This window comes from Leiobunum rupestre, chromosome 3 (assembly GCF_980474605.1).
Source record: "Leiobunum rupestre chromosome 3, qqLeiRupe1.1.hap1, whole genome shotgun sequence".
Taxonomy (NCBI): domain Eukaryota; kingdom Metazoa; phylum Arthropoda; class Arachnida; order Opiliones; family Sclerosomatidae; genus Leiobunum; species Leiobunum rupestre.
The window spans coordinates 37,090,016-37,101,879 of NC_143386.1; positions in this window are offsets into that span (position 1 = coordinate 37,090,016).

Consider the following 11,864-nt stretch of genomic DNA (forward strand, 5'->3'; position numbering starts at 1 on the left):
GACTGTCAGTGGGAGGACCCTGCTCTGGGACGGCACTCGGCCCGCGTAGCTCTGGACCCTGACCGCCGGATGCTTGATCCAGTTCCGGGCTCTGGATATTGGACTAGATCTCGATGTCTGGTAAAGGCACAGGGTGGTAACGGTTCCTCTGCAACTCTCCTTTCGATGTGGCTACTATGTAGGACCTAGGTCGGCTAGCCTTCTTGACCACTCGGTCCTCGACCTTTTTGTCTACGAGCCCAACTCGGTAGCCTCTACATAGAACGGACATGTCCCGGGCGCTTCTTCAATCGGCCTTTGATGATCTTGAACCTTTGATGATCTTGAACCTATTGCTTTGAGAAAACTTAGGGCTGTAAGTTATTGACCTGAACCCATATGAGACTGAGAACTCCCGGAATGCCTCCGATCTGGTTGCTGCCAGTTGCGAACCATTGTCCGTACGCAATACTTCCGGAATTCCATGCCGAGAAAATGCGGATTTAGTTGCTTCTATGATGGTGGTGGTGGACAGGTCTTTTAGTTGGGTTACTTCCATGTACCGGGAATAATAATCAGGCCCACTCCTCAGGCTAACTTGACGGGTTTCACCTGTTATCCTACAACCGTTAAAGGGCTTCTATCTAAATTAAATATTTCAAAACCCCCGGGCCCTGATGGTGTTCACCCGTTTCTGTTAAAATCCCTTGTCCTGGAAAGAGACCAACATAACCCCAGTCCACAAATCGGGCTCCCGAGCTGACCACACCAAATACCGCCGAATAAGTAACCTTAACCAAACCCCCAAATTGAGCGAACAATTGGTCCATAGTCAAACTACCGCCCACCTAACCGCCACCAACGTTTTCTCCTGTTACCAGCACGGTTTTCTCGCCAGGCGATCCTGTCTGACAAACCTATTAGAAGCAACGAATTTGTGGCTGGACGAGGGGTACATAGTAGATGTAATTTACCTAGATTTGGCCAAGGCGTTTGAATCGATACCCCACTCCTGTCTCCTTAATTCACTAGAAGCAAAGGCGTGGCGTCCGGCTGGGGTGATATTGGTAGGGGCGTTCCCCAGGGTTCTCTCCTAGGACCCCTTTTCTTCAATGTACTCATCAATTCTTTGCCCGACGCCATACTCGTTGCGCTTATACTCCTCTTTGCCGACGACTCTAAGCTCTTTCACCATATCAAAACTCTCTCTGATTGTCATGATCTTCAATATGACTTGTATAGGGCTGCACACTGGGCCAAATCGCGCGGTCTATCCTTTAATGAATCCAAGTGTTCTGTCCTCCACCTGGGCCATAAAAACCACAATTTTGTTTACACTTTAAACGGTACGCCCCTCAAAACTACTCTCTCGGAGCGAGATCTGGGTGTACAACTTGACCCCTCCTTGAAGTTCTCTAGCCACACCAACAAGGTTGCCAAACTAGTTCGGGCGGTCACTGGTCTAGTGCGGGGGAACCTCTACTTCCGGTCGCCTCTGTTGGTCAAATCGCTTTACAACTCTCTGATCCTTCCCATTTTTGACTACTTATCACCAATTTGGACCCCACACGCGAAGACAGACTGACAGGCACTCGAAAAAGCTCAGAACCAGTTTACAAAACTTGCTTCAAAATTTTCAGTACGGCCCGCTCCTGCCCGGCTAAAAGCCCTAAAAATAGAACCTGTAATGATCCGCCATAAACTCAACAACCTGCGCTTACTCCACAAATTTTTCAGTAACAAATTAGATCTGGGTTTTTCCGACTACTTTGCCCTAGACTCGGGGAACCGAACTAGGGGCCAGACCCTTAAGCTCAGCAAACCACGTGCCAACACGGCACAGAGACTCAATTCTTTTTCCCATTCTGTTATTAACGATTGGAATAAACTTCCGCAGTCTATTGTTTTAATAAAGGACTACCATAAATTCCACTCCTCTGTAACTGACCACTTAATTGTCACCCCGTAATTCCTACACTGTGCTGTTCTTTCCCCTTAAATATTCTTGCCTTTTGTACGGTATGAAAATGTGTTTTTTTGTATTATTATTAATATTATTTCTTTTTTGTACTTTGTATATTCGTTTCATGCGAATGACTCTTCCCTGTAAGTGCCTGCGCAAAAGCCGTTTCGGTTTGGTAGGCCAAGTTCCTATTAGTGACATAAATAAATAAATCAGGAGATAGTGTGTCAGAATTTATAGCCCGGTGTACCTAGTAACAGAGACCATACCACCGGAGGCCTGTCATCATAGTGCCCTACGCCAGCGTCCCCCTAGCCCGGACAGGTGACAAATCCAGCATGGGTAGCAGAACCCTACTACTGATGGTCTCACCTTAGACGCAAGCCACTCAACCCAGCAGAAGGTGCAGCAATGGGTGGACCAATCCCCACTTCGCACACAGCAGTGGGATTTAGAATGGATGCTACAGCAACTCCAGCCGACACCCTACCTATGAAGGTAAGGAGCCAAACCCTTTGGAAAGAGCTCCTAAAGGGGAACGACGAGCACACAGCAGCCCAAGTAACCCGGCACAGCTGGCACCGGAGATCCCGGTGGGCCCCAAAAGGCCGGGAAACAGGACCGCCATGCCCGCATATGGAGGCTCGCCGCCCCACAGCAGGCTACCCAATCCGCCGAGGCGGCCAGTTTGCCTGGACACACTCCGTTAGCCTGAACCGAAGTTCAGTATCCAGCCCAAACCTGACCGAAGTCGGAGGTGGAGATAGGACCATTTGATCAGAGCTAACATCTCCCAGTGCGCCACCGCCCTTATGGGTTACAAGAGCCGGACCCCGACTCCCCGGTAAAGCCACCAGTTATGGCACACTCTAACCCATTTAGGGCCTTTGCTTCGCAGTACAGTAAGTCCATCGCAACCGTCTACCACGGTTGTTCAGGAAACTCCGTTGGATTTAGTGGTTTTTGGCGGTTAGTAGTCTCTTTCAGGCACCTTTCACAGGTTTTGACCGCATCTGCAATCTCCCGGGGCAGCCACCAAACGGACTGCCTAGCCCTGTTCCGGCACGACAATTCCAAGATGACCTTCTTGAATGCGCTGTAGAATCTCTTGTCTTTTGGCATTCGGTATTACCAACCAGCACTTATACATGAGGAGGCCTTCCTCAACCGTTAACTCGTGCCGTGAGGGATAGAAACTCTGGTAACCAGACTTGACCTTCTTCTTGTCCGGCCACCCTTTCATGACGTAGCTCATCAATTACAAACCGGTCTCATCGGCTAGCTGGCTTCTGAGGATCTCAGCCAACTTTTGATCGGTTGCTGGTAAGGAAGACATGATCAATTGTACATGAGCCGCAACTTCGTCACCGAGTTCCCGGTCGGCGTCATTGAGTGGACTTCTGGACAACGTATCCGCCGGGATAAGACACTTCCCAGGGATGAAATGGGCCTCGTATGAATAGCGCATAAACCTCATCCTAAGTCTCTGTAGCCTCGGAGAAAGGTCGTCTAGTTGCTTCGTTTGGAGGATGGCCAATAACGGCTTGTGATCAGTCTCAAGATTATTTTTATGCTCGTGACAGAGCCCTTGAACCTCTCAAATGCCCACGCAAGAGCCAGCGCCTCTTTCTCAATCTGAGCATACCTCCTCTCCGTATCGGTAAGACTCTTCGAAGCATAGGCGATGACTTTCTGGGAACCGTCCGGTTGTTTTTGCCGGATCAACGTCCCAATGCCGAAATTTGAGGCGTCCGCCGAGATCGTTGTCTCTCTGTTAGGATTAAAAACGACCAAAACGTCCATGAATTCTATTTACTGAGTAGGCTATTGAGTGGTTGAAGATTCTCCGCCATTCGTCGGATGAACTTCGCCAGGTAATTAACCATCCCAAGTAGCCTTCTGACTTCCGAGACATCTGTTTGTGGCTTCATTTCGGCAATTGCCTTAACCTTTTCCACGTCTGGACGGATTCCCGAGGAACTGATATGGCCCAAAAACGTCAGTGACTCTTTACCATACTGGAATTTACTTTCATTGAGCATGATTCCATGTCTCTCCAACGCTGCTCGTAGGGTGCAGTCATGCTCCCCAACATCACTTCCCCAGACCAGAATGTCGTCCTGAAGATTGGCGGCTTTTGGTACACCTTCTATACAGGCACGGATCCTCTTCTGGAAATGTTCCCCAGATGAACTTAGTCCAAACCGCCGCCTTGTAAAATATTACCTCCCGTACGGCGTAATGAACGTAGTAAGCTTCATCGACTCTTCATGGAGTTTCAATCCAGTTTGCTAAACACCTTGGCATCAGCTAGTTGGCCCAAGATGTGATCGACCGGGTTTCAACTTAATACGGTACTCTTGAGGAATTTTCTCAAGACCACTGTCAACTCATCCAACCGGCTACTCGGACGTCTCTGGACCACCTTTAGGTTTAGACTGGCTCGTAGTCCTAAAAGAGGATATTTTAAGTTTTTTATTACGTACAGTCTGTCTTCAATCTCCGTTTTCTCGTACACCATCGTGACCACAACATAGCCCAAACACTGTAACTCCACCTGGTCCGGACCATACAACCTTCTATCCGTAGGTCGTATCTTGGTTCTGAACTCCCCGACCTGCACTTCTGGAACAGCATTTACCTCGGCTCCAGTATCTACTTTGAACCGGACACCTACGCCATTGACTTTTACGTCGACCAACCACTGATTGTCAACAGACCCTTCAGACATCCCGCCAAGGAACGCATCGGTTTGTCTCTGTGATCGTCCACCTCGTCCAGTAACCTCTTGCAAGTTAGTAGTTTTTGTGCGACATGCGCTCTGGTAGTAGCCTTTCTTTTGACACTAGTGACAAATTGCGTTGATGGCAGGACATTGTTGGGCACTGTGCGACTCATTTCGTCCACAACGTGTGCAAATCGAAAATGGTTGTCCCTTCGTTGATGACTTCCATGCCCTCATCAGCTGTGCTAGAAGCTTGCGGTGTCGATTCGGTGATTTCTGCTCGAATATCTCACACATCACCTGCGGCGAGTCGTGATCATACCCTGGATCTTTTCGACAGGGATGACCAGACGATGGTACAAGCTGTACTGAATGCTACGCGGAACTTCTTCTTGCTTGCGGCGTACGTGACTATTGAGTCGGCTTCCACAGGAGATGGACGTCGAAGACATCTCGGATCGTGAGAATGTCAATGACCTGCCGCCTAAAGCCCATCCAGTTCTCGGGACCGACCAGCTTCTCAACGTCGTGTCGTAGCAGAACATACATTGCACGCCGGATAGAGCTAGGCAAGAGTCGCAATTAGGAACAAGGATCAGTCACCTAAACCGTTAAGACATCAAGGCGCACGGTGGAAGCGTGCTGGGCCCATAACCTCTTGAAATTTTGAACCTCAATTCGTAGTTAATGAAATAAACCAAGGATAAATGAAACCAAGTATTACTTAATTAAAACGACATTAGTGATAAGTTAACAAGTATTAGATAACCTAACTGCATGTTACGTTATTTAACCGTTACTAGTACATTACTGCTACGTTGTTACTCTGTTAATAGTATATTACATAATGCCAGTGACTCAGGAATAGTTTAATGAAATTGCCCTTTTTGGAACTATAATGGAGCAGAGCACAGAGATTAATTATCTTGGAGTTTTCCTTGATAGTAAACTAACTCTAAAAAATTAATAAATGTTTTGGGTTGTCTACTGGCCTTATACTATGATCATCAGATCCTGTCTTGGTTAAACATAAAAACTTGTTGAGGTTAACGGTAATAGATAGTGTAGAGAGCTGTTGGCTCGCGTGGCATGAAGGGCTTGCCATGACCCTCCTACGCATTGTAACCCGGCCACCTGAATTAATGGCTTTAAAAGTCGCTTGATGACTTAGGCCTAAGGTGGTGCCTTAGGTATTAGCCTAGCTGATTGTTGTGGTTGATTATTATTATGCGGCTGTAAGTGGTCACTCTTAAGACCATGCATTCTGAGCTGTGCAAAGGCTGGCTTGTGTTGACATTATAGTAGCTATGAGAACTGCCCAAAGTGCTTCTCTAGAAATTATTAAGAATATTCTTTTTTAATAAGGAATTGGCAGTTATGAAGGCATACAGGCCTAAACGGAATAGGTGGTGGAAGGCTACTAATTGGTAAAATATCTACACCGGCTTTACCACTAACGACACCACCCTTGGTACCAGAGGCGAATTTGTCTGGTTCATTGATGGGTTCAAGATTTATACAGGTGCTGGCGCTGAGATGTATTGTCTTACTGGAACCTTGGGCTTTTATGAAAGCCTGGGTGTTTATGCTAGTGTCTTTCAAGCTGAAATTCCAGCTATCTGCTTCTGTGCTGACTTTGGCCTAAAGAATAATTTTCGTCGTAAAATTATCCTAATTTATTCGTATAGCCAGGATACCATAACGCTACTTGGAATGAATAACGGCTTCGATTCCCCGCCGTTGTGGCGGAACATAGTAGGAGGAGCTTATAAGCCTTTGCTTGTCACTGAATTTGACGTCATTTAAGGCTGTATAAACGTTTTAGCCCCTCCCTCAATGTTCCGCCACAAAATACCACAGGGGATATGGGGAGATACTCATTCCAAGTAGCGTTATGGATTCCTGGTATAGCCTATGGCTGATTATGAAGTTGAGCTTTAGCAAGCCAAAAAATGTATACTTCAATTATCTAGAATTTTGGCTTATCACCAATTAGTTGCCCTCCACCACAGGTTAAGCTAATTTGCAGGCCCCATAAATTCCTCAATTAAAGATGTAAAGGAAAAATATTCAGGACATCGGATTTAAATTACTATAATAATATTATTATTATTATTATTGATGAAGGGGTGAAGGGCTTAGGAAATGCCCGTTCGCGCACGTCGACCAGAGGTCCATTGTGCAAACCCGAACCTTAAGACTTAAAAAGTCCAATATCCGACACAAAACGGAGAATCCTCTTGGCCGGCATATTATAGAAATCAGAAGTTTCCAGTTGATGCATACCAAGATGCTCGAATCTTTGGGCCGCGTAGTAATCGCACCTACAAAGCACATGAGAGGCGGTTTCCTCCTCAGCCTGACATGCCCTACAGATTGGATCATCACTGATTCCAATCAGGTGAAGATGTCTGTTAAGGAGACAGTGACCTGTTAGTAGGCCAATGACCAACCTGATATTAGATTTGGAAAGCCAGAGCAGCTCCTTAGCTCTCTGCCTAGAGGGGCCCGAGATAAACTCTTTAGCCTGCCTTTGGCCATCCATCTCAAGCCAAAGCTTGAGTTGACGGTCAGTCATGGAGTTAGAGATAAGGCCGCGAACTATGCTAGAGGGGATAGGAACGGGAGGTTCAGGACCAAAGAACCCAGCCTCTGCCCCCTTCTTGGCTAAGACATCGGCCCTCTCATTACCATTGTACCCCCGATGGCCAGGAACCCAATAGAGCTGAACTTTATTGTTGGTGCCTAGCTCCGAGAGGAGGTTCAAACAGCTATAAACTAGTTTTGAAGAGACCTGAAACTGGTTGAGAGCCTTGAGGGCTGCTTGACTATCCGAATAAATTTGGATAACCTTGCCATGAAGCTTCTTCTTAAGACAAAAATCAACACAGAAGCAGATAGCGGCAATTTCCGCCTGGAAAACACTAGCATAGACACCAAGGCTTTCAAAGAAGCCGAGATTGCTAGTAAGACAATACATCCCCGAACCTGAGCCAGAGCGTGTCTTAGACACATCGGTAAACCAGACGATTTCTCCTCTGACCCCGAGGGTACTATGATTGGCCCACTCTGTACGGCTTGGAAAATAAGTATTGAAGGACTTACTAAAATGCAGCTTCGTAGTCATCAAATCAGAACCCATGAGATATACAGGTAACTGACATGAAATTTCCCGAAAGATCTTGGTGTGGCTATTATCCCAAGTATTCGCCTTCCACCAACCATTCTGGTTGAGCCTATAGGCTCCCATAGCAGCAGCTTCCTTTATGAAAAGATGAATAGGAAGAATATTCAGGAGAATTTCTAGAGAAGCACTTGGGGCTGTTCTCATAGCTCCTGTGATGCTGACACAAGCCAGCCTTTGTAGGGTGCGCAGATCGCTCTGCACAGTCTTAATTCGGACTCTTGGCTACCAGACCACTGCGGCATAAGAGAGCAGTGGTCTGATGATCATGGTGTACAGCCAGAAGGCCACTTTAGGGCTAAGCCCCCATGACCTGCTAACTGCACTCCTAGTCCTCCAAAGTAACATCTTGGCCTTCTTAACTACACAGTCAAGGTGAGGCTTCCACGTTAGTTTGTTGTCAAGAATAACACCAAGGTACTTCCCTCAAAATAGTCGCAAATAAGGAGATATCATTAAAAGAGTTTTGCAGCCTTTTACGAGTAAAAGGAACAAGTACCGTTTTACTAGGATTAACCGTAAGACCAACTTCCCTGCACCATTTTTCCACTGATGCAAGAGCCCTTCTCACTAAATCGCTAGTAGTGTTGGGGAATTTTCCCGTAAAGATGATGGCGATATCGTCGGCATAGCCGAAGCAGCGGCACCCATCCCTGTCTAGCCTCATCAAAAGCTCATCCACAACCAGGCACCACAGCAGAGGTGATAGAACACCACCTTGCGGGCAACCACGGCTGGTGGAGATCATAAGGGATTCACCGAGCAGGGAGGATACCACCACACGATTCGTCAGCATAGCTTTGAGCAAGAGACACAGAGTGCCATTAATGCCAAAGCGCTTAGCAGCCTTCATGATGACTGCGCTGGACACCTTATCAAAGGCGCCCTCAATATCAAGGAACACAGCTAATGCTATTTCCTTAAAGTTAATAGCCCTTTCAATGCAATTGGTTATGCCATGAAGGGCAGTCTCCGTAGATTTGCCTTTTTGGTAGGCATACTGAGCCGTCGAGAGAGGTGTATGAGAAATAACCTCTCCCCTAATATGTAGTTGTCTACCAATTTCTCCAAAATCTTTAGAAAAAAAGAAGTCAACCTGATTGGCATAAAAGCCTTAGCCTCGAGATAGTTAGATTTCCCTGGCTTCGGAATAAAGATCACCCTAGAAAGCTTCCAGGTGCTAGGAATATATCCAAGGGCAATACAAGCCCTATAGATTCTACTCAGCATTGGGCAGACAATGTCAATGCCCTCCTGCAACAGAATGGGAAGTATCCCATCCGGCCCTGGAGACTTATAGGGCTTAAAAGACTTTATAGCCCAAATAAGTCGCGAGTGCGTGACAATTTTATTCGCCACCGCCCAGTCCTCCCTTTTGGTACGTGCAATCCTAATAGGAAGGGGGTCAGAATCAGTACTGTTTGTAATTCTGGAGTCGGGAAAGTGTACATCTAACATATGAGTTAGAGTCTCCTTACCCGACGAAGAATGACTGCCACCTTTCAACTTGATAGTGTCAAGATGTTTAGTTATATCCTTGGCCATAATTTTCATTAACTTTGCCGTACTAGGAATATCAGAGATATTCTCACAGAAATTCCTCCACGAGTCCCTCTTGGCCTCGCGGATGGCCTTATGGTACGCAGTGAGGGTTTGCTTGTAGGCAACCCAGTCACCCGACCTCTTAGCTTTGTTAAAGAGCCTCCTAGACTCTTTGCGAAGCCTGCCAATCTCAAGGTTCCACCAAGGAACTAGCCTTCGCTGGTTGGCAGACTTTACCGGACAGTTGCGGTGGTAGGAGTCGATAATGGCATGTTGCATGCGATCAAAGCCAAATCAAAATCCAGCACCGATGACAGCCTTGGCTTATCATCCTTCAGATGAAGATTTAAATCATCCCTAAAACCAGGCCAATTAGTTCGCCTGGGATTACGAAGTTCGGTACAAACCTGAACCACTTTCATCCTGACTGTATAGCAAATGTGTCTGTGATCCGACAGTGATGGTTCACTAGACACATGCCAGTCATTAATAAGAGCTGCGACATTTTCTGTGCACAGCGTGAGATCAATGACCTCACTTCTGTTACGAGTAACAAAAGTTGGTTCATTGTTCCTATTAAGAATATGGAGTTTCGTACTAACCACATATTCCATTAGTTTATCACCACGATCGTTGCAGTTACTGCTGCCTAAACATAACAGGATGAGCGTTTGCATCACAACCTATAATGAGCTTCTTTCCCGACCGCTCACAGTGGTTGACCAGATTGGTCACCTCCTGTGATGGTGGGGGCAGAGCATCATCGTAGGGAAAGTAAGCAGAAGCCAGCGTGAGTTCATCATTCCCATCAGCAGAAGGGGAAATGATTTTAACCACAGCAGTGTCCCTATAGTGATAGATTGAGAGCGGAAGGGCATGAATGTCCTTGCGTACCAAAATACAAGCTCTAGGAGAAACGGAATTATGGGCATAATAGATATTACCTGCACTATTAAGATCAAGGATTTTACCCCTGGCAATCCAAGGCTCCTGAATAAGAGCAACATCAATTTGCTCCTTAGCAAGCCTTCGACAGAGTACAGCGGAGGCTGCCTTGCAGTGATGAAGATTTATCTGCACCACCTTAATGCTCATGGCGACGGGCCTAGATTGGAGGTTGACCAGTGACACCGCCCCCCCCAGTGGGGGGTGTGGAAACCACACCACTCCCGCTGGTTAGGTTAGTACCACCAGTCTCCCCCACCACTGCTCCATCTGGCTGAGCCACCATGCCTTGGACCTCTTCACCGTCCGAGACACTGAGGTTCTTGATGTCCTCTGTCTGCGTATCCCCTTCCGAGTAATCGCTGAGCAGAGGCTCTAGGTCCTCTAGTCCTGAAATTACCGAGTCGTTAGACTTGGAATCATTAATAGGTGTAGGATTATCCACACCCTCTACAGCACTTACGACTGAGTTCTGATTTGGTTGACTGAGTATCTTAAAGATACCCCTATCCAAACCTGTCTGAGCGGCAAATCCTGCCGCTTTGATGGCGTTGACCGACTCACCATCCATTAGAAAAATCCAACGGATCGCAGCCGGTTCCTCGGATTTGCCCAGCACCTTCTAGCGGCTGGTGTTCAGCGCACCGTTGAAGGCTTGAAGACGCCTGAGGAGCACTTTAGGGTCCTTCGTCCAGACGTCCCTTGTACGGAGAGCGACCTTAAAAGGTTTCGGCAGGTCACTGGCTTTTGTTACCAAAAGCTTCGTTCCCTGGAGAACCTGTTCGTTGCGGTCGAACTCCTGGCTTAACCATTTACCTGTGAAGTCATCCTTACACAGGTAAACCAGGGCACCTCCTTTCAGTTGGAATTGCAGGAATTGAGGAAGAGGGTTACCCGAAGGTATCCTGTCAATCCTCTCCAGAACTCCACGCTGGATGGTGCCCATTTCTGCCTCGGTTAAGCCGTTCGAGGGAAAGCTTTCTTTAATGATGGCCATCCGCATCGAACCCACAGCTTCACTGAAGGTTAGTGGTTTGGACTTCTTGGCAGCCTGTTGTTGAGAGCTAGGAGAGTCTTGATCTGACTCCCTTGTTCTCTTGTTAGAAGAGGAGTTACCCTTTGGAGAGTCATCTGCCACCTTCTTGTTTGTCTTACGACGCCTGTTCCTCTTGCGAGTACGAGCATTGGAAGCACTTAACTTGCTTCCCTCCGTCGGGGTACTGTCTTTGGTAGACTCCGGCTTCTGATGCTGGGTACTGCCAGAGGCAGACCCTAGCACCATGGGCTCGGTATCCTCCACGACAGACCCACGACCTGAACTTGTGGAAGGGAGGGTAGTATCCTGAAATACACCCTTCCCCTGGCTAGAGCAGGGTGCTGTCAAAGACAGACCCTTGCCCGATGGTTTTTTGTTATTGGAATTCATAAAAGATCCCACGAGAAAAGAGGAAAGTAGAAGGTCACCGCCCATAATCCTCTGTCCGGGCGGAAGGCTAAAATACAACGGGGTGTTGCCTGGTTCCCCA